Source organism: Ostrea edulis, chromosome 7 (assembly GCF_947568905.1).
Source record: "Ostrea edulis chromosome 7, xbOstEdul1.1, whole genome shotgun sequence".
NCBI lineage: Eukaryota > Metazoa > Mollusca > Bivalvia > Ostreida > Ostreidae > Ostrea > Ostrea edulis.
The window spans coordinates 48,096,741-48,109,453 of record NC_079170.1 but is presented as its reverse complement, the minus strand read 5'-3'; the positions used below and the strand labels follow the sequence as shown (position 1 = coordinate 48,109,453).

The following is a 12,713-nucleotide window of genomic DNA, read 5'->3' as shown; positions in this document are numbered from 1 at the left end:
ATTACGAGTTTGTTTTGTGCAACTTAAGTAACTTCTAGTTTTTTAGAATTTAAAAATAGCAACCCCTCAAGTCGAGTTTTCATTCCTTGGCATTTAATATACCTCAACCAGTGATGTGAATCTTGGTGATAGCGCCCCGTTTTAGAGTTAGTTTAATATAGGATGTATGATAACTCAACTAATTAATGCAACATTACTCATAAGAGCAGGGAAAATGTGCTTATGGTTATGAAAAGATACCATAGTATGTTTGACATCAAATGATTATGATCAACGTTTGAATGGATGTCATGCAATGTATTGTTGTCAATTTAGATAAAAAGGGGGAAGTGTGTAACATGCAGTAAACTTGAATTTTGTGATTTTTCGCATTTGAGAAACAGTAGACTATGTTTGACGGTTGATTATAGCCGATAAGTGGACTTTATTTCCTATTCACCATGACGATGCGAGAGGTAAGACTTTGAAAAAGTTGCTTCTAAACGGTAGGGGTCTAATTATCATATCATATCGAACTTTTCGCCGAGATTTTCAAGCGATGCAGCTAGTAAAAACGAAAACCAAGATGGCGGCGGGATATACCTTGTAAATATTTTGTTTACAGGAAGAGATTTTTTAATTATAGATATTCTTAAAATGTCAAGTGCCTGTACATGTAACCTATCTAATTCTTTTATCACTTCTAGTTTGCTAAACACGGAAAGATAGATTGTACTTTTGATTGAGTGTGTCCTATTCAGGATTTTTAATATTTCTCCTATCTCGTAATTTTACTCCATTCCGTGAAGGTATCATGTTTTTCATATTTAGCTCATAATCTGACGTAATAGTAGACAGAATTCATAACAGAGATGAAGTTCTGTCGCCAAATGAAAGACTGAGGTTCTTTGAATTAAAACTAAGATGATCGAGATCTAGGCACGGCAAATATGTAATATTTTTTCCCTCTTCGACTCAAATACTCATAAACCCACTACAAGTTATGTTTTCCAGCAGTTGGGAAGTTGCATGGCAGATGGGAATCATTCTTATACAATATATTAACACAGCGATAAACATTTGCGAGTGTACGAAGACACATTTTGCGTCTCATCGTGCGTAAGAGTTAAACAAGGTGAAACAACTATTGGGCAACTCGGAAATTGGGTATTAAAAGGCACACATAGGCTGGTGCCCCCTTAAACAGGGAAATTGATCTACATTTTATATATGGGAAGTTTTAATACAAATAGCTAATATGTTCTTTTAAATATATCCGCTTTTACGGAAGAGGAATTATAGTGAAATGTATAATATGGACTTGAAATCCTTTTTTGCCTTTTAAAAACAACGAGTATGATGAAGCTTATTTTTGCATATATTTGGTGTAGAACATGTCTTTTAATATAGGCGACTAGTACCGGAAGTTGTACAAAGGGGAACGAAATTTGTAGAAACGCATCTATTTAATGTAACTCCATGTTCGTATTATTGTCTGGTAAAAGTACAGAAAGTGTATCTATCTATTGGCGTTAAAACTAGTAAATCATTTAATAGATTGTATAGGTTATCGCACTTTTCCTTAATTTCACAAAAAATGGACATAACGATATGATACATTGAATTATTCATAAAAATTTCATGAAACTGTTTTTTATCAAAAAGTATAAAAAATGTCTGTCAAAAGATAAGAAAATGTATCGCATAATGGGCTTGATAAACGAATCAGTGGAAACAGAGTTATTGTCCTTGGATTCAATGTTTTGAAAAAATATAATTTATTTTTCATACATATAACTTAGACTTTCAATGTTATGTTTAAGGAGGTATGTTACACCAGAGAAATTTGATATGGATGAAAAATGGAGGATATGTACAACAATAATTTAATATTTAAAACTCTCAAATTTACCTTATTTAGTCAACAAATGTAGTTTTAGTAGAAGGCAATCTAAAAAAAACAACATACCGCGATCTACAGTTCAGCAGTCAACGTGCTAACCTACTGAGTACCTCCATAACAAAATTTTGTATAATAACTATTGGGAAAGACTTCAACAGAGTTTATGTTCCTATCATACATCAATCTAAATAAATCGATGATTTTGCCAAATGACATTGTTCGTCCCTGGCACAGATGCCAAAAAGGTCGCGCCCAAGCTGACCGATTTTTCTAGGGCCTCGTCATTTCACTTTGTCTCCAGGCACGCCATAGACAGGTCAGCCTCGTTTTTGGATTTCAATGGCGGACGCGTGATTATAATCTATTCAGGAATACTAAAACTATGACATTGATTCTGAAAAATTAACATTTCGATAAAAATGGCCACAGGAATGATTTAAAGTAATTCCACTTTCATGTGACGTCGTACGAGTTTTTAAAATCATTGATCATTGATGTATTGTTGTGTATTATGAAAATAATTGTGCAGTCCCTGTCCAACACCACTTTATTGTTTGGGATGCAATCTGCGTTATGACAATTGTTCAAACTATAATCACATATATGGCTGTGAACAAGCTATAGGTAAATATTTAAAGGAAAGAAATCAACAAACACTACGTCATGAAATCCACCAAATTGTTGAACGATATAAATGAAATGACGAACAATATATCTGGAATACTTAGTAAGTCATCTAAAATTAATAACCAACGATGCAAAGATCATGTAATAGTAAACTTTATGGCAACATGGAATTAAAACAGAAATAATTGGAAATCAAAATGTGCCCGGTAATTCATATCATATTATATATTGGATTATACAGTAAATCAAAATCAATTTTATATCAAAAGTTTTCATTCTTTATTTTTCCGATATTCCTCTATTACCTCTTTAAATATTTACAGTACTCAAAATTTATTTGCATTAATTGTGGATGTGATGTGCAACGGCTGCTTTGTTAACCACTCTTGATATGTTCGATTATTTATCAAAAAACTTTTAATTTCATGTCATTTTCGCTAGTGACTGCAAAATCTAAAAATCAATATCGTAGAGCAAGAGTATTTTTCCGAAATCAAAAATTGGGAGCGGGTCTAACTGCCAAATTTCTTTATTCCTATGTTTTGCTGAAGAGCAATGTAATGGGGATTATTTGCTTAAAGACAATTTTTATAAAATTAACCAATTTGTATCAAAAGTCAGTAATATCTATTTCTTCAAAATATTGATATTTTCTGATCATTTGTATTTTCTGTAAACGTGAAAACTGTCTTTGGGTAAAGATGTAAACGAGTGGGAAAACACATTGCAATAATCAGTTATGTTAATGAAGGATTTTGTATGTTGAATTAGAATCTATATTTCACCTTATTTAAATTAATTCAAACCGGAAACGTTTAATAATATATGGAATGGTGGTGCTCTGCCGTCAATTTAAAATGTTTTCTAAAATGAAGAGGGCTACATTATTTAATTTATTTCTAGACTGCTACATAGTACCTATTATCAAGATGTACTGCATTGTGATATACCTACACACTAAAGTGAAGAAACTCTTCTTTTGAGACAGCGATGAATACCTTGGATTATTCTTAGAAGAAATTTCGCATGTCCACAAATTATCTTTTCGTAATAATGAACTTACATATCTATGGCAAACAATGCGTGATAAGGAAAACAATTTCTAAAACTTAAGGAAAGTCATTCGAATTTACGAAAACGCCAAGAAAATGCATTTAAGGTGGGATGAGGCACCTGATGATTTTTCCTGTACTAAATCTTCATATATTTATAGAAACATCTGTAATAACCCCAGATTTGTCGTTCATTTTTCACAATTTTTTATTCATCTTTTAAAGGAAATTAAATTTCACGAATTCTAAATTGCATACTCTAGGAATCCACATTTTGTCTTTTGAAATATTCTTGTTTACCTTCTCTGAAGAAAAAAACAACGAAACAATATTTCTCAGACATCATACGTTCTTAATTATATCTGAAAAGAGTTTTTTATAACATCAAACTTCAATTTCTCGAAAACTGGCTGCTAAATCTGTATCAACATCTATAAATAGAAAATACGCATCTATACATGTATTTAATGATATTCAAATTTTAAAAAAGCTTTTATACAGCCATAATAAGATACAGATTGTAAAGATTGTTGGTTAAAAAAATCTGAATGGAAGAGGTATCTTTCCTGAAATAGCAAGACCCAACAACTTGAAACGTTTTTGTCATCCGAAAGTCATAACGTTTTCCTCACATAAGTGGGAAACGATAGAGAGAGAAAAAAATTATGCAATGCTAATATAAGAATATACTCTTTTACAGAATTTTATTGCAGACAATATCAACAAATTCAGCAAATATCTTTAAACAATGACCAAAGCACCTCCTCCGGATCCCTATTTAGGATTCCTCACCAATACTACCCATGGTTATTGTGCAGGGATTAGACACGAATGGAAATGTTTCAGCCAGACTGAAAGTTGAAATCGGGAGTCAAGCGCCTCTTTTCAATGCCTCTAACACTTGAGTTAGCCGATTATCGAAGCAACGTTTTTATTTGACAATAGATTTAAGAATATTCATTGTAGATTATCAACATGCAGCATGAGGTTTAGCTGACGGCTTAAATTTCTGTCCTGTTTTTCACTTGATGATGGTACTTTGTAACACATCGACAGTTGTAAATGATAGAGATAGGTCATCTCAAGGTTGTTAAACGTGCAGCACAATGTTTCACAATCATGTATTGATGTGCTATTTTGTAGCTATATTCCCTAGCAAAGCTAATTCATATGGATGCTCAAGAGGGTAGGTAGTCACATCAAAATCTTCTTTGATACGGTATTTTTTAAGCGCGTTTATTATTAAACCTTGTGATTTTTCAAAGATAAGCTACTGACAAACAAATTGATGTTTATGGTACAGGGGTTTCAACAGTCTCGATTGAAGTCAGCATTTCGCAAATTCTATGGTCGTTATAATGATCTAGTTCGTCAATACAACCTATCATTGGGTCAAATGCTGTCTGACTTGTTTCGTACCGATTGTTAAGCCGTTCTTGGCACACTGATTTTAATTGCGGATAACTCCGTTTACCTGAACAGGATATAGGGCTCACGGCGGGTGTGACCGGTCGACAGGAGATGCTTACTACTCCTAGGCACCTGATCCCACCTCTGGTGTGTCCAAGGGTCCGTGTTTGCCCAATTATCTATTTTGTATTGCTTGTAGGTGTTATGAGATTAATCACTGTTTGTTATCTTCACCTTTCATGCTTGTCTCTTATAAGTTGATTGTAGAACTGTAATGTTTTTGGGGGAACTAAGTGGTTCATCTCAATTTACTGTCAGAGAGCTACAACTGTGCATCTGGTATGGTATGCAAAGACATTAGAATATATTTATACCACGCTGTGTGGGATGTTCGCCGCATGGCGTGTTCTTAAAACTTTTATTTTTATGATTTAACCTACATGTTGTATATAGTTCTGGGCATTTTACACTTTTGATAAGTATACATTACCCAAAATGATATATTGTACAGAATTGGCATGAAGTAACGCAACTTTTCTTTAAAAATTAAACAGAGAATAAGTATAATCTCCCATAGTTGTACAATCACAGACAATGACTGTTATCCAATTCATTGTGCAAGGCTCTGGGACAACAACATGTATAATCTATTTCAACTAGAAGCATTGGTCCGATATTTAGGAAAGATTCATACATATACTTTCTGACCAAAACACATACATGGATGTATATCTTTATTTATTTCCACAGGTACTAGTAGATCTACTTATGATACATTTACACATACATGCATGATATATGCATTTATAATCACCGTATAACATGAAATTACCACATATTCCATTCTATTTCTCACAACCATATCATTGCTTGTACGAAGTGTTGTCAAATTCAATATTCCAAAAATAAGAAATACCATTAAAAAATTGAATGGGCTGTGTTGATCATCGTATGATCAAATCCCATGAACCCGACGAGTGTTCATAGACATGTTTTTAATCTTTCATCTTAAACCCAGTCCATATCTTAGTGGTTTTTGGCATTAATATTCTGAACTTCTATTTATATTCATTGCACACAACTGTGGAACCGGATTTACCTAGAATACTGTACATCAATTTGATGGCAGGTTTGATCCGGAAAATAATGCAAGCACTGACCTCTACTAGTATAGGAAGATAACACCAGAGTCTGAATTTTTATACCAAATATATTACGATTGAATGGGAGTTGAAAAGAATAATTTTATCATTTGTAATGGGACAGGGACTATGTTTTATCAGTGAATTTTGAATGGCTCCACAAATAAGTGTTTCAATGCTTATAATACTTAACCCTTTGTACTTTCTACGATAGAAATATTACAGACGACGCAACAGAATGTTGTCATGGTTTCCGGAGAATCAGTTTCTGTCAAGGTACATTCTTCTTATCCGTCATCAAACACGATGAAGTTTGCAGCATATCGTGTGTTTTATACTGTACTTTATTAGTTCACTAATTATAGGATGTCTCCCTGGATTTATGGGATGTAACTGTGAGTATCCATGTCCTTACCTGTATTACGGACAGAACTGTATGTATAAGTGTCAGTGCCCGGAGTCTGAGTGTAACCACCAATACGGATGTGCACCATCTACTTCGTCTGCACATACAGGTATGACTTTGAATCAAAGAATGACGTAACTTCATACCTGTATAATCTGTTTCATTTGCCTAGAATATTGATCTGGAGATGGGAAAATGATTCCTATGTATAATTATTGAAAACATTGAAATTCGAGGGATTACTGAGAAAATAAGTTTAAAACAAAGATAAATCATGCATGAATATTAACGCTAATGGATGGACAAAATATCCAAGGTAAACTATCCATATTATAGGATTTTCCGAAAAAGTAAATCAAACGTAAATACACTAAATATATCAATTGCATGGAAATGTGTAGGAAAGCGTGATGCCTTTTATTGCACTATTTTCTTTCATTGAACATCAACATAGATAGATGGTTCAGAATACAGGAATACATATGGATACAAGAAGAAAATCCACGATAGAGGGTTTATCTTAGTAACAATAAACTCATACAGAGTATTTCTGAAATATGTTAAATATCGACTGTCCACATTGATTTAGTTAATCATTATTGTTGTCATGGTATTTTCAGCACCTTAATGAAACTGTATAGTCGATAATTTAAAACAAAATCATTGAATATGATATAAACTTTACAAGAGGATCGCATAGAAACTGAAACTGACAATAAATAGTTTGAAACTGTGTTAGACATGATCCGTTCTATCAAAGAAAAATAAAATGACCTCACAGATGCATGGTATAGTTGGTCAACCAATCGTAATCTATGGTTTATGTTATCTGTGAAAACAAATTTCGCGTTTACATTTAAAGTATCCAATTTGTATCCAACAAGTTGTCGCAAAAAGAAAAAAAATTAAATGCGATAGGAAGAAAGGATTCAAAACGAATGTCATTATCTGATACATTTGGGATATTCAATTTATTTAACGCAAATTCATTTTTGAAATTGGCATACCATACCCTAACGTATAAAACATGATTTAAGTTAGCATTCTGTTTTACAGGAATTTCAACTTACACGACCTCCTGGTCCAGTGGCGGTTTGTATTAGAGAGAGAATAGAATGAATACATAGAAATTCATAATTATCTTTGATTTGTATCTGCAATTCATCTACTTCTAATACCAGTATCACCAATTCGCCGCGAGTTACGTCCCTTTGCGGGGTCAACCAAAGGTCAATCGATGAAAAAACAAGTCTTCCTTCTTTACCTTACCAAATGTAAGACGTTATTACTTTGAATTTTAGCCAATTACCAAGTTTTCATACAAGTTAATGGGTTACCCCAATCTGGGGCATTATTGTAGTTGACTGCAATTAATGGAAAAATAACAGATGTCAAAGCTACAGAAAAGACAATTACAAAGGCCAATGTAGGGAAATACGATTTTTAACCGGGAGATGGCGGACAATGGACGCAACTTGCGCGAAGTGTTGATACGTGTATACTCATGAATATACACACCAGTTTAACGGAAAAACACTAGATGCACATAGGAAACAAAATAAATGCGATAGGAAGAAATACAATTTCTCTGAAGAAAACGGAAGGGTATAAGAAATAAATAAAAAACTTCCAGGAGGCCGATGTTACAAAATAATGGGGGATATGCAATCTGGATAAAGCTTGTTATTTTGTGCAGGTTTTACAAAGTACTTCGGTGTTTTCTTTCTCGTATATTAGATTACTTCTTTAAACTGTTCATTTCATATAGCTTTTTCGTTTTATTTCGTCATTTGTCGATAACAGACGTACAAAGAAATATTGATATCAATGTAATGTCATCGTCAAGACCGAAGGAATAAATATGCTTTGCGCACCTAGGAATTCGAAATCTAAGAGCCCGTATTACAGGACAGGAGAGGCTGATTCAGTAGCCAAATCAAGAGATGTGGTACGGGTAACGGTAACGGTAAAGACGGCGACTAATACAATATTGTATATCGCATATGCAACGTGCACCGCAGAACAGGAAAACACTTTTTTGGTAACCAAACCCGGTATGCGCCATTATATCTGCCGACGAATATTAAATTATTTCTACGTAGATATGAGGCTAGAAAGCGGAAATGTGAGAACTTGTGTGATTGCCTAGATTTTACACGCTGGATAAAAACAAACACCACGTGTGTTTTCTTCCACTCTTTACAGGCAAACAGTTTACAGTTATAGACTGGATCCGAGGATTCAGCTGTTTTGTTTGGCCCAAGAACGGATCAATTGCCCAAAGCTGTAGGCTAAAACCCCCCAGCTAAGACACAGATTTCAACTATTTTGTTAAACACCTACGTTTTTAACGTTGTTTCTACTAGACGTACATGGTCTGTCATGGTTTGTTGACTTTGAATTGATAACAAGACAATGTAATTGCGTACGTTTATCAACGTATCCACTAGTTTAAAAGAAAATATACCCAATATTCTACAGAATTAATAATCATTAATTCAATTTTTCCTATTTCTCCTCTGCATTTTATCGAGAAAAATCTGTATATCATCAGGTGTCAACCAAATAAATGAACCTCGCCATTGTGTATATAAACAAAGCAGCAGGTCAAAAACCACGTGACTTGCGTAGCCAATGGAAATGGAGCAGACTATTGCCCGGCCAACAGTTATCGGTCAATAGACCACAAGTGTGAGAGTTAGTTTAACAGTTCAAATGTTTGTTCTAAATCGCATTAGTTTAATATAGGAAAAAAAATCAAGAGTTTAGCAAATTATAATATGCATTTTCTATTTTGTAATGGCAAAATTTGGTTTCTGAGACAATGAAATCAAAAATAGCAGTTACATATGACCATGTTTGAAAATTTGTGTACGATTCTACGAGTGGAGTTGAGTTCAAGCTAGAATGGGAGATTGAAGCTACCATATCAATGTAAGTATCTAGACACAACTTTTTCCGAGGTCGAGTAAAAAAACCATATCAATTTTAATCAAGTTATATTATACTTACTGACCATGCAAATCCAATTTTAAGAATCACTGTATGTGTGTCATCACAGACAGGTAAAAATGAATATAAAAATAATTGAGAAGTTAATTATCTCACCTCTTTCAGATTTCAATTGGAGTCAACCACACAATATTTAATCGTCTTTGTGACTGTGTGAATGGCCAGGATAAATGCTACCACAAAACTTCACTTTTGTTATATGGGTAAACATATTTTTCTCGGATATAGATTTTCAATGTTATAGATAGTGTCATAAAATATCTTATCACATATTCACCCCTTTATCTAGTGGACTTCACTCATAGGATAAATTGTTTGTATCCCGTAGTAGGTGTTCCTAAGCCGGGTGACGTAATATGCATAGGAACTAGATCATGGTGACAAAATTCCATAAGGATTGTAAAAATTGATGTAAGTGGCACACGTGTTTTTAAATTCTTCAAATTTAAAAAACAATGAATTCATATGTGAAGGAATCGAGGGAACAGACCTATCATATGCATTATCTAGCCTAGTTATCGTCTCGAAAAAGTGAAACATGCTGCAGCTCGGCGTTGCATATAACCCCTGATGGTGTTTTGTATCAATATTCTCAATGATCAAGAAAACAAAAATACATTGAGAGAATAAAAAATCCACATTAGGTGTCATGAACTGAAATCGCTTATCTTAAAACTCAAAATGAAACCGTTTTATTGAACGCCTCATTGTCATAATTGGTCATTTCTTACCGTGTAAATCTTTCTGAGTTTTAGAAAACCCGATAGTTTACAGCAGGAAGCGAACACACCAAGATATTTTTCACATATTTGCCCCTTTATCTAGGGGATATCAACTTTTCAACACTAAATGAACCTGGAATACACCATATTCAACTGCACACAAAACGATTCCATCATGAAAATACAGACGTAAGAAATATAAGCACATATAACGATGAAAGGCTCACGACCCTCCATGTCACAGGAAACATAATGATTATCTGAATGGCGATATACATGGTAGAAAATTCATCGTCAACATTTATACATGCGGCTATGTGCAACAAATGCAAAGAAAGACCGCGCCTCATCTACATGTATGACAGATATTCGGATGACTGACATATTCAGGAAATTTCACACTTCAAAGTAAAACGTTCTATAACGTATTTTTTCCTCATTTAAAACTGATTTTTTCTGATTTAAACATTGTGACAGTCAATATTCATTTTTATTCCCAACGAATTATTTGAAGCGGCATAATGTTAACGTTACGAATGTAGTTAGGGTTGAGGTAAACAAAAGAGGATATATTGGAAATGCGAATTCAATGGTCTGTTGGGATGAGAAATTTGATAAAAAGAACCCCCTTGGTTTGTGGCTGGATATGCTTATCATCCAATTCGTTGTGTGTTTTCTATTCCCTAGCTAAGACTCGGGGATAGAAAACAGACAACTCCTTGAATGTTAATCATACCTAACCACCAACCACGAGATACTCTATATATGTTTCTGAACCCTTATCATATAGGCCTAACTGTTCTTGAAAAATCTTGAATACTTAACTTGGCATTTTATGTGTATAGATAGTATTAACAGAGAATGTAATGACAATGAATAGATTTATTTTTGTTTTCTATGTTAAGGTATCAATATGTAAGCAAGACTGATGCCAGGGCATCGTGGGTACAGCATCCAAAAAGTGCACTGCCAAAAACAACTAAACTAATGGAGGAGTTATTTCCAACTCCACCTAAGTTAGCAAATTGTTCATTAATCTGATTATCTTGATTGTACATGTATGACTGTAAAGAACCAACGATATACTGGTCATAATGTATGTGATGAAACTGATTTATATTCATCAATAAATTTGTTTGCGATCTCATCATTTTCTTGTCATAACGGATAACATACAATTTTTGAAGATATAGCTTGTTTAACAGTTTTGCAGATTTATTGATAAAAGTACATATACCATATGCACATGTCGTTATGATTTATCAAGTAATAAAGTGGTATGCGAATTCTGTCATCTTTAATTGTTTACTTATTTTGTCGTAGGTGATACATAATAATTTCAATTATACAGGTAGCAGATATAGCAATCGACCAGAGAAATAATCACATGTGGGTATGGTACGAAAAAATTAGACTAACAACATCACATCTTGGTTTAGTGCTTGTAGGATGGGGATGGAACAGGTATACATTTCAATATAATAGTACATGCACACACAAGATGTATTTATATGTTTATTAACAATGTACCCTAAAGGCTTGTCAAGTAAAGCATACTCATTTGATTACATCGATACAATTTCAGGTATCCCCATCGTTGTTTAAACAGCTCATGACCTTATACCATTTCTCAACAAGAAAGGCCATTATTTGGAGTATAAACAATGAATGTGTTGCAAAAGAAAAGTACTGTTCCTATGGATATGCTGTAGTTTCAAATACAGATAGAACTCTTTTTTTCAACTTTCTTTCATGTATTGTTGTATATGCTACCAAAACTGTCATGTTAATTCCTATTATGTCATATGTATCTAGCGTTTTGTAAAGATCACTTTGTTCAGGTAGTCACATGTAAGCAACATATGTTGTCAAACGTTCTATTTTTATTTGACCCTTTAGCTTGTAAAAAGGCCTCTTGTTAGAATGTACTGCATATATATCTATATTCAGATGTTTGAATTCGGAGTCTAATGACGATAGAAGGAAATAAAAACAGTTATAAATAATATAGATATTTGTGCATTGTTTGCTTTTTTATTCAGAAAAAGTTTTAATCCGATTGATAAATAATTATTCTTACGTTCCGTAGATTTGAGGTCCGCATTCTTATTTTTATGTTTATCAAGTATGAATCATGTTGTGTTAAAGACACTAACTTCTGTGATCATTGTTATTGTGATCAGTTTTAATATATATATTGTTATAAATATAGATTGTATTTAGGTATGTATTTAGAATATGTATTTATATAGGTATGTATTTAACTAATTCAATGATGTGTTGACACCACGGACTAATAAATCATGAGAAAAACAAAAAGGTCAAGTTTAACACACCGTAATTCGATAACACGCACTATAACCCAATTTTTCTTTTTAAGTTCATACTTCCCCTTGAAGTAGAAATCAAAAGTATGAACGGTGAAGATAACGAACAGCGATTAATCTCATAACTCCTATA

At 33.3% G+C, this 12,713-nt stretch overlaps 2 long non-coding RNA genes across 4 annotated transcripts; both read left to right on the top strand.

The window, feature by feature from the left end:
- Nucleotides 1-323: 323 nt before the first annotated feature.
- LOC130048203 (uncharacterized) lies at nt 324-6,770 on the top strand. The gene is made up of 3 exons (XR_008797056.1): nt 324-455; nt 6,328-6,389; nt 6,479-6,770. It is a non-coding gene; the product is annotated as an uncharacterized LOC130048203 (long non-coding RNA).
- Nucleotides 6,771-7,657: 887 nt separating this feature from the next.
- On the top strand, nt 7,658-12,572 carry LOC125668556 (uncharacterized). 3 transcript variants are annotated; one of them, XR_008797054.1, is made up of 5 exons: nt 7,658-9,453; nt 9,637-9,734; nt 11,159-11,269; nt 11,605-11,717; nt 11,839-12,572. It is a non-coding gene; the product is annotated as an uncharacterized LOC125668556 (long non-coding RNA). The 3 variants fall into 3 exon arrangements; XR_008797055.1 differs by adding an exon at nt 9,860-9,942 and having other exon boundaries at nt 7,658-9,734; XR_008797053.1 differs by having other exon boundaries at nt 7,663-9,734.
- The last annotated feature ends 141 nt before the right edge of the window (nt 12,573-12,713 follow it).